The sequence below is a fragment of the Amphiura filiformis genome, chromosome 13 (assembly GCF_039555335.1).
Source record: "Amphiura filiformis chromosome 13, Afil_fr2py, whole genome shotgun sequence".
NCBI lineage: Eukaryota > Metazoa > Echinodermata > Ophiuroidea > Amphilepidida > Amphiuridae > Amphiura > Amphiura filiformis.
This window is the reverse complement of record NC_092640.1, coordinates 47,866,165-47,882,371: the sequence shown is the minus strand read 5'-3', so window position 1 is coordinate 47,882,371 and position 16,207 is coordinate 47,866,165. Positions and strand designations below refer to the sequence as shown.

Below are 16,207 nucleotides of genomic sequence, written 5' to 3'. Positions count from 1 at the left end.
TGCGAGAGTTACGTAAATTTCTTACATTTCCAGAACGGTCAAAATTCAAAAAGTATATGATTATGATTGATGATGTTTTCCTCATCCACGCCAGTTAATTGTTGGTTGGTTGATGTGATCATTATTAAATTTTCTAAAACAAATCTCTGAAGTAATAGATTATGGACGAGGTGATTAGTAATTCAATAGCCGTTACTTATAGGAAAACTAAAATTCCAAGATATATGCGCACAGGCCAATTAAGAAGTGACTGTCAATTTATTATTACGTTTAGGTATATAACTACTTACTAATAACATCCAATGATGTCGTTTCACACAGCTCTCTCTCATTCTGAATGTCATTAGATGCACAGCAGGTCAAAATTGATCCAATGGAGTCAAAACTGACTTCCAGTATATACGAAGAAACGCTGTCAAACGTGTATCCATCTGAGTTCGATATGCTGTTGAACGAAGCTGCTTGGACGATTACATTATTTAACGTCCACTGCAGACTACTTGCTGGTTTTGCTTGTAATCCTTTACAATGAAACGCCGCTGGACCATGTGTCACTAAAGTGATACCTTGGTTAAATGCATTGTCCGCTGCGTCATTGTCTGCTTGCTCAAAAGAAAGTTCCACGCCTAAAGGGGGACCTGAACAAATCAATAGCGTTATATTACTCACAAGTCTAACATTTTTATGAAAATTAACTATTGAGTAACTATGCAATACCCTTCCCACGACGACTAACCCTAATACTATTATTCACTTCTTGTTAAGGGTACATGCCCATGAGTTTCATTCAGGGGCGTGTTTGTAAAACGGCACAGCGCATTAGTAAAAAGAATAAAAAATACTAAAGTTTTCACCGGGGTTCGAACCACTGCCAATTTCACTGAATGCTAAAGATGCTTATGCTGTGCCACGGTGACTGTGGTTAACATTCGGCGATTTTCAAAGATATACATATCAACACGTTTCTAGTGTATTGAAAATCATTTTGATTTTGATTTTGGTAGGAATACGGTCATAGAAAGACATATGACTCTACTTGTCTGTTTGTTTTTCATTTAATACAAATTAATTTTGATGAATTGAACTGGTACAACTCTTAGCACTCGTGATAAACGACGATTAATTTAGTAATAATAAAATGAAAACGCTGGGTCATTCACGATGTCATTTGTAATTTATGTCAAAACCTGGGGAGGACCACACACATCCGTGCTGCATGTATACGTGCTCAATCGATACTCAATGACCCAGACAATAGCGTTTGAATATACCGCCCTGCTTGACACATCTTGTCACTTGCGGGAAGATATACTATAGGCCTACCCTAATAGCTTACAATAGATACCCCACCGTAAATAGCTCTGTTCGTTATCTCGCTGTGCTAGTTTATACACGCAGCGTACGGACTTTTGAACCATATTTTGTTCAAAAATGATAGGAAGGACTGTTTTCAGCTAAAATGTTGGTTATCAGCAGATGCTTAATGATACCGGGAAGTGTTGCAGAAAGGTAAGCGTACTCTTTATTTATTCAAAATATGTATATCAATAAATTTAAATTTGAAATCCAAAAAGTAAATGTCAGGTCAAAATTCTCACCTTAGAATTATTGTGAAATAAAATCAAACCAAATTTAGGCTCCGCAAACAACGTCCAATTATTCCCATTGGTGTTTGCTACACATGCATATAATAAATTGTGATTTGGGGCTAATTTGAGAAGAGTTAATGCCTCGAGTTTCAAAATACACCGAGTGATGTTTTTTGATCAAAAACATCGACAATTCCAGACTCTGTAAAAACAAATCAAGAATTTTCTGGGATAATTGCAACTAAGTGCAATGAAAGTTATGATCTAAGCTACCAGATGCATCATTAATTTCCTGACTATGATATTTAGTTGTGGGAAAAGATTACTTTAATGTTTTGGCGGGATTATTTCCCGCCAAAAATTTCAACCAAAAAGAGCATGTAGCCTTAAATGAGGCTACAAGTGGGTAGTCAGCTATATCAAATAACCTTGTTCAGTCTAACATCTAGGAAGTAACCTTTGCTTGAGTTAAATGCTTTTCAAATGTTGACAGTTGGTAACTTACGTTATGCAGGAAGCAGTTTGGGCAATATTATTGTTGATTTGGGTGTATTCCTGTAATACATTTGGGTGTATTTCTAATACATTTGGGTGTATTCCTCATACATGTGTGTTTATTCCTTATACATGTGGGTGTATTCCTAATACATTTGGGTGTATTCCTAACATATTTTGGTGTATTCCTAATACATTTGGATGTATTCCTGTCCATACATTTATTCCTAATACATTTGGGTGTATTCCTGTTAATACATTTGGGTGTATTCCTAATACATTTGGATGTATTCCTGTCCATACATTTGGGTGTATTCCTAATACATTTGCGTGTTTTCCTGTTAATACATTTGGGTGTATTCCTAATACATTTGGGTGTATTCCTGTTAATACATTTGGGTGTATTCCCCTAAATACATTTGGGAGTATACTAAATACATATGGGTGTATTCATAATACATTTGTGTGTATTCCTAATACATTTGGGTGTATTCTTATTACATTTGGGTGTATAAATACCTTTGGGTGCATTCCTAATACATTTGGATGTATTCCTAATACTTTTCATCAATAAACGTTGCTAAACTAATTAGTTTAAGGAATCTGTATCTTCAAGGTGGGACCTGAGAGCACATTAGACATATCGAATTGCATTTAAAAATACATTTGGGTGTATTCTTATTACATTTGGGTGTATTCTTATTACATTTGGGTGTATTCTTATTACATTTGGGTGTATTCTTATTACATTTGGGTGTATAAATACCTTTGGGTGCATTCCTAATACATTTGGATGTATTCCTAATACTTTTCATCAATAAACGTTGCTAAACTAATTAGTTTAAGGAATCTGTATCTTCAGGGTGGGACCTGAGAGCACATTAGACATATCGAATTGCATTTTGAATACGAGAAATGTCCTTAAATAATTTTGATTTGTTTTTAATTCACGATAAAATACAAAATTCTATGGCAAATGATTAAAGATTGAAATTTTTAAAATTTAACAGTCTTCGAAGTAAATTGTATACATTTAATGATATGTACTTTACATGTATTAAAGATATTAAAGATATAGATTTTTTCCCAAAAAAACAAAACAAATTTAGGTCTTTTGGGGACAAAAATGTATATCTTCAAAATGAAAGGTCAACATTTTCAATTGGTGGTCGTCAGTACATATCATTACATTTATAAAGCTTACTATTAATAATTTCTAATAAAATTTTTATTGTATCGCGATTTTTTTTAATCAAAATTATTTGATATCAGATTCAGAAGGACATTCTCGTATTTAGAATGTTTTCTCTGGTCCCACAAAAAATACTTGAAAACGTCACTATCCGAGCCCTTAAGTTGTTATACTTACTCAAAACTGTCAATGTCACACTCGTGCTGTAATCATCCGAAGATCCACTGCTCATTTGTGTTGCTTCGTTTGAAGCTGAACACTTTAGCAGAGCATCCTGATGAATCGACCAAACTGCGACAAATCTTATCTCTTGAAAACTGTCACGAAGACGTCCATTTTGGGTATTGACAGTCTCATAAGTTAAATATGACGCTAACAGTAAACCATTGAGTTCAAAAGTGAGGTCAGCAGCTGGGGTAGCGCCAATTGCAGCACATATAACCACATAGTGTTGCCCATATATCAATACGTCATCTTGAATATTAAACACTGGACTGATTGATATCGATGGTACGTCAGGAGGAACTGTAAAAGACATTTTTTTTGTAAAACTGGAATCAATCATTTAACTCATCCAAGTGGTTAATGCAAGCATCACTCTGCATCCTGGACCCACCCTCCTCAGAGGTCACCAAATATAGACATCTATTAGACGCCTAAGCCTGACCCTGACCTATTTGTTGTTGTAGTGAAGTCCTGACGTTCTTTGTTCTTCATTGGGTGAAGCTTTACCTATTACAAATCATGAAAGGTGTGAAGCTTTGACTAGTAATTTGTGTTTTCTGGTGATGTTACATCGTATCCACTACCTGTCGCCATGCTTCCTATAAATCCCCAATGATAGTTGGTTCACAAAAGTGAAGCCTCACCTATGGAAATATTTCAAAGGGTGAAGCCTGGACTAACACATTTGCTGATAAGAGTGATGCTTTGCCTTTGCTTTTTGTAAAGTATGTGAAGTGATGGTGAAATCCTGACGTTACAAATAATTGGCTCAGGTGAAGAAAGATGATGACCTGAGGAGGGTGGGTCCAGGCTGCAGAGTGACGCCTGCATAAATAAGACAAGACTGATCCCATGCGCAATCATGTTCAATTCTTGAATTCTTGTATTTTGTATTGATGTCTACAAACCTTTGCTTTCTTTCGACATCTCACTTCTCAAAATTTGCATTTTTCAGGCGACGAAAAAAGAAAAACCTGTTCTACAGGTCCGACCGACCCAGATTTTGAACAAAGTGGGAAACGAATATTCCCGGTTCAAATTAATGTCGACTCAAATTTGGAAAATGTCAGCAACATACTTGACTGGTCAGTCAGCCAGTAAAACAGCACTGAAAACGAAACTTGGGGTGACTAACTAAGGAAAAGTTAGTTAAAACAATGTCAAGTACGACTAACCTGTAACTAATACGGCTGGACTGGACTAAACTATATGTTAGTAGGTCAGGATACACTAGGGACTTAACTATCAAAATACTAGTTCAACCTTGACCTACTAATATAATAAATTAGTTCAACTAGACCTACTAGAGCTTACTAGGACTCTACTAATATATTGGGGTGTTCTACTAATGGGCTCTACTATCAAAAACGATGTCAAGTACGACTATTTTTTTTAATAGGGCATTCTGTACTAATGTTCGACTAGTTCAACTGACTGAACTAGTCTGTGGAACTAGCCCAATTCTAGCCCGGTAGAAGTGGTCGAAGATATGGAAACTTACGTTTTATTGACCTTTTTTTCCCAACCTTGTATTTTTTAATAACTTACAAACCGTTTTAGCATGGTTAGAATTTGAAAAATAGATTTGGGCCCGTTTTTCGAACCCTGTTTTCTACTACACACGGCATGATGAAGGTTTCCACGAATTCGGCAACCATGGCAGCCTCAACCATGCATGCACAAACCCACGGTCCATGATCATGACATTTGTGTTCCGATTTACAATCTCATTTCAAACTCTAACGGTTTGCAAGTCATTCAAAAACAAGCTTGGGAAAAATGTCAATAAAACATACCTTTCCATTTCTTCGACCATTTCTAACGGGCTATAGAATCGGGGCTAAAATGTCCATCTCAATACGCTAGATGTGCTATGTCTACAGCTGCATCAGACTTGCTCTACTAGCTTTATTTGTCATAAGAGTCATGTCATGTGATCAAAAGGGCGGTAAATTCAACTTTAGTACAACCCTTGGTACGGTCCACAACCATGATTCGTTCTACCAATTCGTAAAGCCAGAAAAGTTAGTTGGACCGACTTTTGCGGTGCAACTAATTTTCACTTATTAGTAAAGTACCATAATTTGGCATAGTTCGGCATGTCCGTACTAACAATTTCCCTCATTGCATGCTGTACTAGCCAAGCATACTAGATGGACGTTTAGTCCGACATTAAAAACTAGTTTACCAGGGGAAACTAGTGGTCCTACTAAACAAAAGCTTAGTTCAGCTTACATAATACGAGTTTTTGTTTTCAGTGAGGGTATTTTTCGTCGCCTTATATTCAAGCCCTGCGATGAAATTCGTTTATGATTACGTTTTCATTCACCAAATCAATAATATCAAAAGCGTAAACTCGGATTTATTCATCGATGAAACTCGACTTGCCGTTGGTACCGTACTCAATCATGCCTATATTATGTGCCCTTATTACAATCAAAATGTGTAGGTCTTGTCTGTTTTGAAAGGCAAATGTATAGATACTTGTTATTTGATTTATTAGATTTTGTTATGTCCCGCACTTGTACAACATAGTATATTACCATAATACTAACCTACTACTTGCAGATAATTTACTGTCGATTGTCCAATTTCGGAACTACCACACGTAACCGAATTACCATCATGGCTGTTTAATCTCGGCGTAAACGTGTAAGTACTTCGCACGTCGATGAGACTTGGACTATCAGGATTAGTTTGGTATGTCTCACTATGTAATTGGCTGTCAATAGCTTGTCCATCAAGCGACCACTGTATTCCTACTTGTCCAGGTGCACCACGAAGAAAGCAGATGAGAGATTTTCTTTCTTGATCCAAGACTGGTATGTTGTTAGATCTATCATAAACGACTGTGCCATCTCCAATACCAGTTGATTGCTCTGCATGAATTGTCACCAGATTAAGTGAATTGTATTGGATTTAAACTTGTCAATTCATGCTATAAAATAATTCATAACCTCAGTGATGTACGCAATGTGTTTATCCAATCACAGGTTATAACTTTTAAATACGGGGACACAAATGCAGATTAACTGTTCCAAATCCAGTGACACCTCGTGTAAATTTGTCGGGGTAGGATTAGGCATATAGTTCTTTTATTTATGTTCACTGGCGGGGCATGGAAACTGGCACTTGAGCCCTGTTATATATTCAAAGTAAAATGCGAATACCAAAATATATCCAAAGGTCCAATGGAAAGTATCACTGTGTATACTTTCAGTCATCTGGATTTGATTTGATCAATTAGTAGATGTCAGATTAAATCTGGTCAACCAGAAAAACTCACTTTTGGTCAGATGGAATCACCGACGTTTCGCCGTACCCACACTGCTTCTTTGACTCCCCGTTCGAACCAACGGGGTTCACGGTCCAAAATGTCAATGTCAAAACTGTGACCACTGCCCAAAGAAGCAGTGTGGGTACGAGCCGAACAACCGTCACTCAACAGGAGCGGGGGCGTTAGAGTGAATCTGTCACATGGTTGGGATCGGGTCATCAAGCAACTTCCTCATCGATTGACCTCGGATGGCCCTAAATCATCCACCCAGCTGAAGGCCAAAGGTTTTGGCCGAAACGTCGGTGATTCCATCTGACCAAAAGTGAGTTTTTCTGGTTGACCAGATTTAATTATCTACTAACCAATGGAAAGTAATGAGGTGTCACTGGAGCTGGAATAGATAATAAAGGAAACGGACATTTCCGGTGAATCCAATAAGCCTTTGCTGGTAGACATGAGATCTAATGTGCATATCGTTTAGCGAGCATCGTTAGTGCGCATTTCAAAGTAGTGAAGGGCGCAGCAACGATATGCGCATCGACGTTACAGGTCTATCCGCAAAGGTTTATTGAATTTACCGAAAAGGAAAATTAAGTCTCAGGCGCAAATATTTTTCTTTACTTATGTGATCCGGTGCAAAGACGCAATCCAACTTGATGTGGCAATCACCAACACATTCATATTTATACTTACCAATGACATTCAATGTCTTGCAATCTCTCTGGGGCAGGTTTTTCAATGTTGTAGCAATGTTTGTAGCTTGGCAACAAATTTCCCGTCCGTTCAATTGCTCGGTAACAAACTGTGTCAAAAATAAAATGACATAAAAATGTTCATATGAAAACAAATTACCCATCCAAACACACTTGAGTATATTTCGTCGGAAAGTTAAAATGTTTGGGTATTTTAACGGCACAACTAAACATAACTAAATAACTGGCGTGGTTAGGGAATATATCAGGTATTAAATACTTTTTGAATTTTGACAATTGACCAAGGCGTTTATTGTCATTGGCAGATATTTGACCCCGTGGAATGGGCTGAAAATGAGGTAGTTTCGTAAAATTCTTTTATTTCAAAAACAAAGTGGTCAATTGTCAAAATTCCAAAAGTAGGTGATAGCTGATATATTCCTTAACCACATCGGTTATTCAATTATGTTTGATCGATGCGTTAAAATACCCACACAGTTCCCGACGATTCAGTTCTTTCTGGGACACCCTGTATGAATGTAAAATTTTACAAGGCCATTATCATTGTTTGTAATTAGCGTCCATTAAAGTTTTCAACATTTTATTTTGGTCATAAATCATTCAAGGAAATTGGTTTGTAAAAACTGTAAAACATTCGTCGTTACCCAGCAAACACAAAAACGTTTTAAAAACATTTTATATAAGTTATATTTTGGCTTTTGGTTTAGGTAAAAACGTTTTAATAACATTAAAATGTCGGGTTATATAAAGGTCATGATAACGTTTTAAAACGTTTTGTATGAAAACACACTACAACAATATTTTTAAATGTTTTCAAAAAATGTTATTGTAAACTATTTTTGCCAAATATTGTGTCAATACTTAAAAATAACATTATGTTAAAATAATTGAACCCAGCAAAAACAGAAATGTTCTTAAAATTGTTTTTTTCAAAACCTTTTAATAACATTTAAATGTCGGGTTATATAAAGGTCATGAAAACGTTATTAAAACGTTATTGAAAATATTTTGGGCAAACATTTTTCGCAAAATATTTTTTCAACACCAAAATAACATTATGTTTAGAATATTTTGTATCAAGTTTTCAAGAATGTTTTTGGAACGTTATTAAAACATTTTATACCCTTTATATAACCCGACATTTAAACGTTTTCTGTAAAACATTTTTGTTTGCTGAGCAGTAGATTATCAAAAATGTTTTTAAGGTTATGAAAACGTTTTATACTCTTAATATACCCTTTATATAACCCGACATTTAAACGTTTTCTGACAACCTTTTATAACCTTTTGCGAATGATGTCGAAAACGTTTTGTGTTTGCTGGGTAGCTGCAGTGACATAGCTAATAGGGTTGTGGCAACCGGGGACAAAGATCCTAAAACATCCTTCCTAAAACAATTGCGTGCGGAGTGCGGAAAACAATTGCATATACCATTAATTTTATTTGATTATAATAAAGTTAAATGTCAGTCTTAAAACGTCTTTTAAATGACAATTTTTTTCAAATGCGCGCGGAGTTAGCTAAAATTTTGACTTGCACAACTTGGAAGGAGCACAGAATCAATCTAACCCTAACACCAGTAAAAACCACAAAATACCACGATGAAAAATTCATAACATGCATGCATCCCAGGGTCTGCGATGACGCAAGTGTGATATGATCACGGAATTGCTGGCCGGGCAGCAATAACCCGAGCAGCTACCGGTCCGCGCGTTCGTTCGCTTGGCATGCGAGGGGTCAAAGGTTCGAATCCTGGGGCCAAGTCAAAATTCTTCTTCTTCTTGAAAAATTCGGATCTTCTCTGACTTCCGATACCAAAAAGCATGGGTCAGTGTTAGGGTTAGAAAAGATGTATTTTTCCAGATTAGAGTGTCCTTTAACCCTAACACCAGTAAAAACCACAAAATACCACGATGAAAAATTCATAACATGCATGCATCCCAGGGTCTGCGCTAAGGGGCACTAACTTGGTCGATTCATAAGCCATGCAAAAAAAGTATTATCGGGTCGACAGGGTATCCAGGCTCCTTATCTCGAGTGCACGGGGCGCCCCCCCCCCCCTCCGAGTTATACCTTGTAATGAATATTAACTTTTGTTACGGTTGTTCCCTCGCCACTGTATCTAAGCTTGGAATTCAGTATGTTCCTTTTATAGACCAGGCAATGTTCTCACCTCAATGCTCACTATTCTGTTAGTATCATATAAGGTAGCAGGAGTAGCGCCATCACTGTCAGGATCAGGATTATGAACATGTTCCGATACAGATAATCTAGCTTCTCTCGGTGGATTATCAACAGCTAATATCATATCTGATGGTGGACTAGCATTGTCAGCAGTACATGCAATTCGGTAGGTTTCATCTTTAAGTAGAGAGATTTGATCTTGAGTCGATAGTACTCTGATATTAGCGTCTAGATTGTTTTCAGCAAATGGATTACTCACGTAAAATGTTATCTCATCAGGGGGAGCTGATAATGAGACAATAATATAATATCTGGGTATGTTGTAATACTTACAGTGTACAGACGTTAAATCAATAATGCAAGGGAAGTCGATATAAAAGTGAAAGTTGACAGAAAAATGTGTCGGCATATGCCTATTACGTATGTGTAATGAAGTTATTGCCTTTTGACTTCTATAGATCAGCTAGTCGTATAATGTTAATTCAAAAATATAATACCGTGTTTAAAACTGACCCATATACCAACTATAGAGGGCGACATTATCAGTGTAGTGTTTGCCGATTTTATCGTCATGAAAAGAGTAAGTTTATGAGTTGCAATCTAGACTTACCAACTACCTGCAGAGTAAATGTAGAACAAAACATAGATCTTGGATCACAAACCACCAGAATGGCCTCGTTATCGGCAAGTGTTAGGCCGCCTGCTGGAAATGAAACTACTACCCTAGAGTCAAATAAAAAACCTGCGCCGATACTACTAGGTTCAACGGTGCCAGGGCTTACTATAATACCAGCCCTAGGTCTATCATTATCAACGGTTTCGCCATCAAGTTCGATTTGAAATGGGTCTACAGCTGGGTAAGCTCCATATGCAATTAACAGCAAATCAAACGGTTCTCCATTACAGAGTGTCACAAGTTCGTTTAATTGGTCATCTTCTCCTATAAGGCCGTCATAATCGTCATCAGTTGGCCCATCAAAGCCAATAATCGCAGATGGAGCTTCTGTGGATACGAATTCAAACAAATTAAAAGAACAATGACAGAGAAAACAACCACGTATGGAAGCGCTCAGGGGAGTGTACCAAATTTGAGCAGCGTAGAAGTCTAGTTTGCTTTATATTTACCTTCTAAGGCGACGAAAAATTCAGTTCTACCAGCTGTGACCCAGTATTTTTATTTGTTTTTAATTGCACTAAAATCATGTAAAAATAGTCGTTGTTGCCCGATTTTGGCTGAACATGCTTAGAAAATATTTTTGCCATAACATTTTAGATTTTGTCCGATTTTTGTTAAATTTTAGGGTAATTTTAGCATTCAGGTTTTTTTTCTCGTCACTATTCCGCTACGTATGAATATACTTTATTATAATAATATTATGGTTTACTAATTACACCTGACGTCCACGGGATTTCTGGCGAAAGAAAGAAGGAATAAAGAGAGAAAACAAACAAAGAAGTTGTTTCCTCTGAGTATAGAATTCTAACCCGAAACCCTCACATTCCAAGTGCAAGGTGGGCGAAGTTTAGCCACGGGTCTTTCAATGGCCTGGCCAACGAAAGCGTGCTATATACCACTTAGGGTAATTGCGTCATCACATGATATGGGATGCGCACACGCGCAGTGTTTTTATCAAGTAGTACCTGGTAGTGTTAGGGTTAAGACGAAGATAATAATCAAATAATATTTGCCTGTGTCGTTATCTGTTATGGTCACCGTTGCTTCGTCCATATCAGCGTCAACGGTACATGTTACTGCAGCGTTTGTACAAGTGACCGTTGTTATCTGAATGGTAAATTGTTCGTGTCCCTCAACTAAACCATCGTCGTTAATAAGAATAGTTTGATCAGTACATCCAGCTGCAGCTCCAGTAACGTCGGTGATGGTATAAGTAGCCATAGGAGTAGTAAAATCGGCATCGCTAGCTGGATTCGCACCGGTGTAAGTCACTGCAAGAGCTGGATGAAAGTAAGATATAAAAGGCTTTGTTAGAATAAGAAGTAACGGTAATTACTGCTGCATCAATAAGACTCAAACTTACGTGTTGTAAGTATAACCAAAGTTCGCTGATCTGTTTTATCATGTAGCAAATTAAAACATAATCCTAGAAATATTAGGGGACTAAGATCTTGTGGTATTATACACTTTAGTCGGAGCAAGGATCACGGTTATATATTTATATCTAACTGGCCGCCATCTTGGATTTGGCACATCAGCCCGTTTGGGAAAATGTCACCTTAATTTAAAAAAATTAAGTTTTCTTTGAGGCGCTATTTATATTTAATTTAATATCCCTGCATCGGTTTCAGGTGGAAGTTCATTGAACTATTTACATGGCAACTTTTGCATTTACCTTTGTGCTATTGCAAAAATTGATTGAGGCTATTGCATTACGTCAACACATAAGCATTTTCACCTAATTATCACAATAACAAACTTTAAACATAAACATAAAAAGCCTCTGCATAGTTGTTACGTACTGACAGTTGCTGCCGTAGGATCTAATGCAGTCTTGCAAAGTTGGTACGTAAATGCACCGTCGTCTCCTTCACCTACGATATAGGCAGTCATCTCCAAATAATATTCTGTAATTTAATTTTTAAAAAGAACAATGATGATAGTAAGAAATAAAATAAAACCAACATAAACAACAACAGCAACAGCAACAATAACAAAGAGATAAGCTGTGGCTCAAGAGCTACATATGTAGGTGGTGGCTTCTGATTTTGATGACCTCTGCATGACATTTAACCCCAATCATTCAAAACAATATATTACTCTCAATTATGTGTTTGTCCTGATCTATTATGGTCAAGTTATAAGCCCAAATATGGAAATTTTGACACATAACTGACCTTCTTCTTCTTCTTCTTCCAATATAGTACAGTCCGCACATAGCCTATATTCGTACTTTTTGCAAGTACCTTCGACCTCAGATGACTTCAGTTCTACTGACATCGAGGATTATCTTGACAAAGTTTTAACCCATTTGGAAAAGCTTCAATAATTGCCCTCGGTATGACCTTCGACTTCGGTTGACCTCAAATTGGTTTTTCATGTTTCCCTTATATCGCGGATGATTTACGCCAAATTTAAGACCAATCGGTCAAAGTTTGAGGTTTGACCTATATGACATTTATGACACGATCTGGTCCATGGAGGCCAAAGGAGGCAAATTTGAAACTGAGATAAAGGTAAAAATATTAAATTTTGGAGTAAAAACACTGAAGTACATAAGAAAATAGACATCAAAAAACTTAATAACTTTAAAACCAAGTATGCTAGACCTTTGGTATTTTCAGTAAATGATAGCCTTTTGTATGTATAATGTAATAATTCGGTCGATTCACAATACGATGCGCCTGCAGCGGTAGCTGGGGAAAGGCCGAAATACGCAGTGTATCATGGGAAAATGTCGACATCCAAAGCCCGCGTAATACGAATTCAACACGGGAACATGTCATTGTGTGTGTAAATGTCAATATAATTACGTTCACGCGAATGTACACTTACAGAAGTTAACAATAATTGTAGTATATCCATTTTCGATCTATTGATCACACGGAATCCTTTGTGAAGCTGTTTTCAGTATTATTATTATCACACTCGCGTAAAAACCCAATGGTGGCTAGCACACCACTCCACGCCATACATAAATTCTCCCAGTCACATTTCCCCAATATGAAATTTTTAAAAGTAAAATTTTAATTTTAATTCGTTTAAAGTTTGGCAGAGGCGGGGTTCGAACTCATGGCTCACCGCTTTGGCTAGTATCACGTATACCATACGTCCAGCGCCTTAGACTGCTCGACCACGAAGAACTTGATAGTGTCATCGTGAAAATGTATACATATAATATTAATAAATCGCAACTTCATTACTGCATCATATTTTGGAATTTTATCTGCTTAAAACATTAATGTGTATTATAATAAAGCTACCATTATTTATATTGTTGAATTCTCAAGCGCATAGAGACAATTAATACGAGGGTCCTATGAATAGGCCTACATACACAATACATAAAATCGATTTTGATATCGGCCATGTGCTCTGCTGTGCATGTGGTTTCCCGCAGTGGCGGAAGTTGTATTACGAAGTGCATCCGAACTCCATTTTGAAGCAAATGATTTTGACAAGGCATTGGATTGTTCCAGTTTGCATCCTAAATCCACATTAGACCCTAATTTTATTTACAAAATCAAAAGATTAGATTATCATAACAACAAAACGGTAATCTTTTGTCGGGTCTAATGTGAAAATTACATTAAAAAAATACAGTTTTAACAGAATTAATTTTCACTTAATTCCAACAAAAAAAAGGCGTATATAAGATTGAAATAAATTATCTACCTTCTATACTAGATCAATTGTGACGCAAGTTGTTATCAAAAATTGTTGTGATAGATGTACAGTTAATATTCATATATTCCATTACCTATCTGATGGTACAGTTTTTACACAGAAAATATTTATTTGAAAAACCTGCCACTCGGCTTTTTTCGGAAAGGTCACAGGGTCGCCGTGACCTGTGCAATAATTACAATTAAAATTTTTCTTATTCTAACAGCAAGCGTTTCTAGAATATATTATGGCGAAATGTGGTGTAGGTGGCTAGGAAGGCGATGTCGACCCTAAATGTCAAAGTTTGGACTAGCAAGAGCAACCGTTGGCGGCGCATTGTATTGTGAATCGCGAGAATTACAGTAACTCAATTTTCCAAAATGCCTCCTTTGGCCCCATGGACCAGATCGTGTCACATTTAACCTTAACTAATTTATGTATTCAGATTAATTTATGTATTATCATGAATGCAGCTAATCTGGCAAAGTGATTTTGGTAGCCTCAGTGTTGTTTGGTTACATTCTTGCTACTGTCCCTTGTGTGGCCTTTGATCCCAAGCTGAACACAGTATGATTATATTACGCTTCATCCAGTGGTTCTTCTAACCAAGTTCGGTGGTCATGGTATATAATTTAGAGTAGGAATAGAATTTAAAAGATTTCCACAAAATCACCTCTATTAAGCCCTACATGACCTTTTGACCTCAAGTTGTGAACAACTTACAATAAATTTGAGCTAATGCTTCTTCGGACCAAGTTTAAAACTCATAGCGAGACTAATAAATATCGCAGTGGCGTACCGTGGCCGCCCCAACCCCGGGGGCTGAAGAAGAAACAATTTTGCCGCCCCTTCTTTAACAGCCCGAAAAGGTTGCCCCAATTTTTTCACCAATGAGGAGCAAAAAAAAAAAAAAAAAAAAGGATTTTAGGCGCTAGCGCCCTAAAAGCAACCTTTTTTCACAAAATGTTTATGCTTTTTCAATTTTTTGCGCCCTTGTTTACTTGCTAATTCGTTTTACCGCCCTTTCGTTTTTGCCGCCCCTGTTTTTGCCGCCCCTTATTCTTCCGCCGCCCCTTTGTTTTTAGCCGCTGGCGCCCCTAAAGCCCCCCAAATACACGCATGTATCGGGCGTAAAGCATACAATTTTATAATTATTATGTTTATAATAATTTGTTGCAAGTCAATTGGATATCCTTATTTTATTGTTATATTGTCATTTATTGAAACCGTATATTTCACTGTGATTGTGGGATTTATGATTTTCAATATACGCCGCTACGGCACGCTCACCTCCGACTCGTCTTTATGCCCGGCTGTTTTAGCCGTGGCATAAACAATGATGATACCCTCAATTCTATTAATCTGCGTGTTTATACAGGGGAACGGTTGGCGGGTAATGCGCTTTAGTTTAGAGTGTTACCGGTTATTGTGCTCAGTGGGAACAGATCGGAAACAGATGCGGTGTGACGCCCGGTATTTCTGTCAGTAGGAACACAACGGTTAACGGTTGCTGGGTATTGAACTTCTTTTATGTACATTATTTTATGTATCACATCGTGACCTTAAAAGGAAAACATGTTTAGTACTTCCGGTACACACACACAATCCTTATTTTAAGCATCAGTAGAAACGTGCTAGTTGTTGCCTGAATCGGATTGTGGGTTACCAGGTAATAGGCCTACCGGGTAAAAATACAGATCGAGTGTTCAGTGTAAACACGCAGAATGAATACCGAATTTACGAGTTTACCATTTTGCTTGCGGTAAATGAATTTCATGTAACAATGAATTTTACACACAATGTTGACGTAATTTTGATATCTTTACCGACAATCTTGGGAATAACCAAAATATTCTAGAGCCATTTACCCTTTTAGCATCATGCACTATACCAGGGGTTATGACGTACAAACTCGTGCAACTGATGGTTCACCAAGAGGACTTTGCAATTTTGTGTCTTAATATGGGCATACGCATTCAATATGATATGCATGATCGTTAAGTCCATCGAAGTTACAAATATATAATTATTGAGTGATGCGGTCATGGAGCTATGTATCTGTATATTGTTGCACCTCGGGTCTATTAGTGTTGAACATAAACTTGTTTGAATAAAGAGTGACCAAAAAAATGTAGACAAATAATAATAAAAAAAAGTAATAATAGTATTTACCAATGTCGTTGTCTACAA

At 37.0% G+C, this 16,207-nt stretch overlaps 1 long non-coding RNA gene across 1 annotated transcript; it reads right to left on the bottom strand.

The window, feature by feature from the left end:
* Positions 1-420: 420 nt before the first annotated feature.
* LOC140167309 (uncharacterized) lies at positions 421-6,195 on the bottom strand. Its single transcript, XR_011861027.1, has 3 exons — positions 6,057-6,195; positions 3,454-3,801; positions 421-638 (listed from the first exon to the last, which is right to left on the bottom strand). It is a non-coding gene; the product is annotated as an uncharacterized lncRNA (long non-coding RNA).
* Between the last annotated feature and the right edge of the window lie 10,012 nt (positions 6,196-16,207).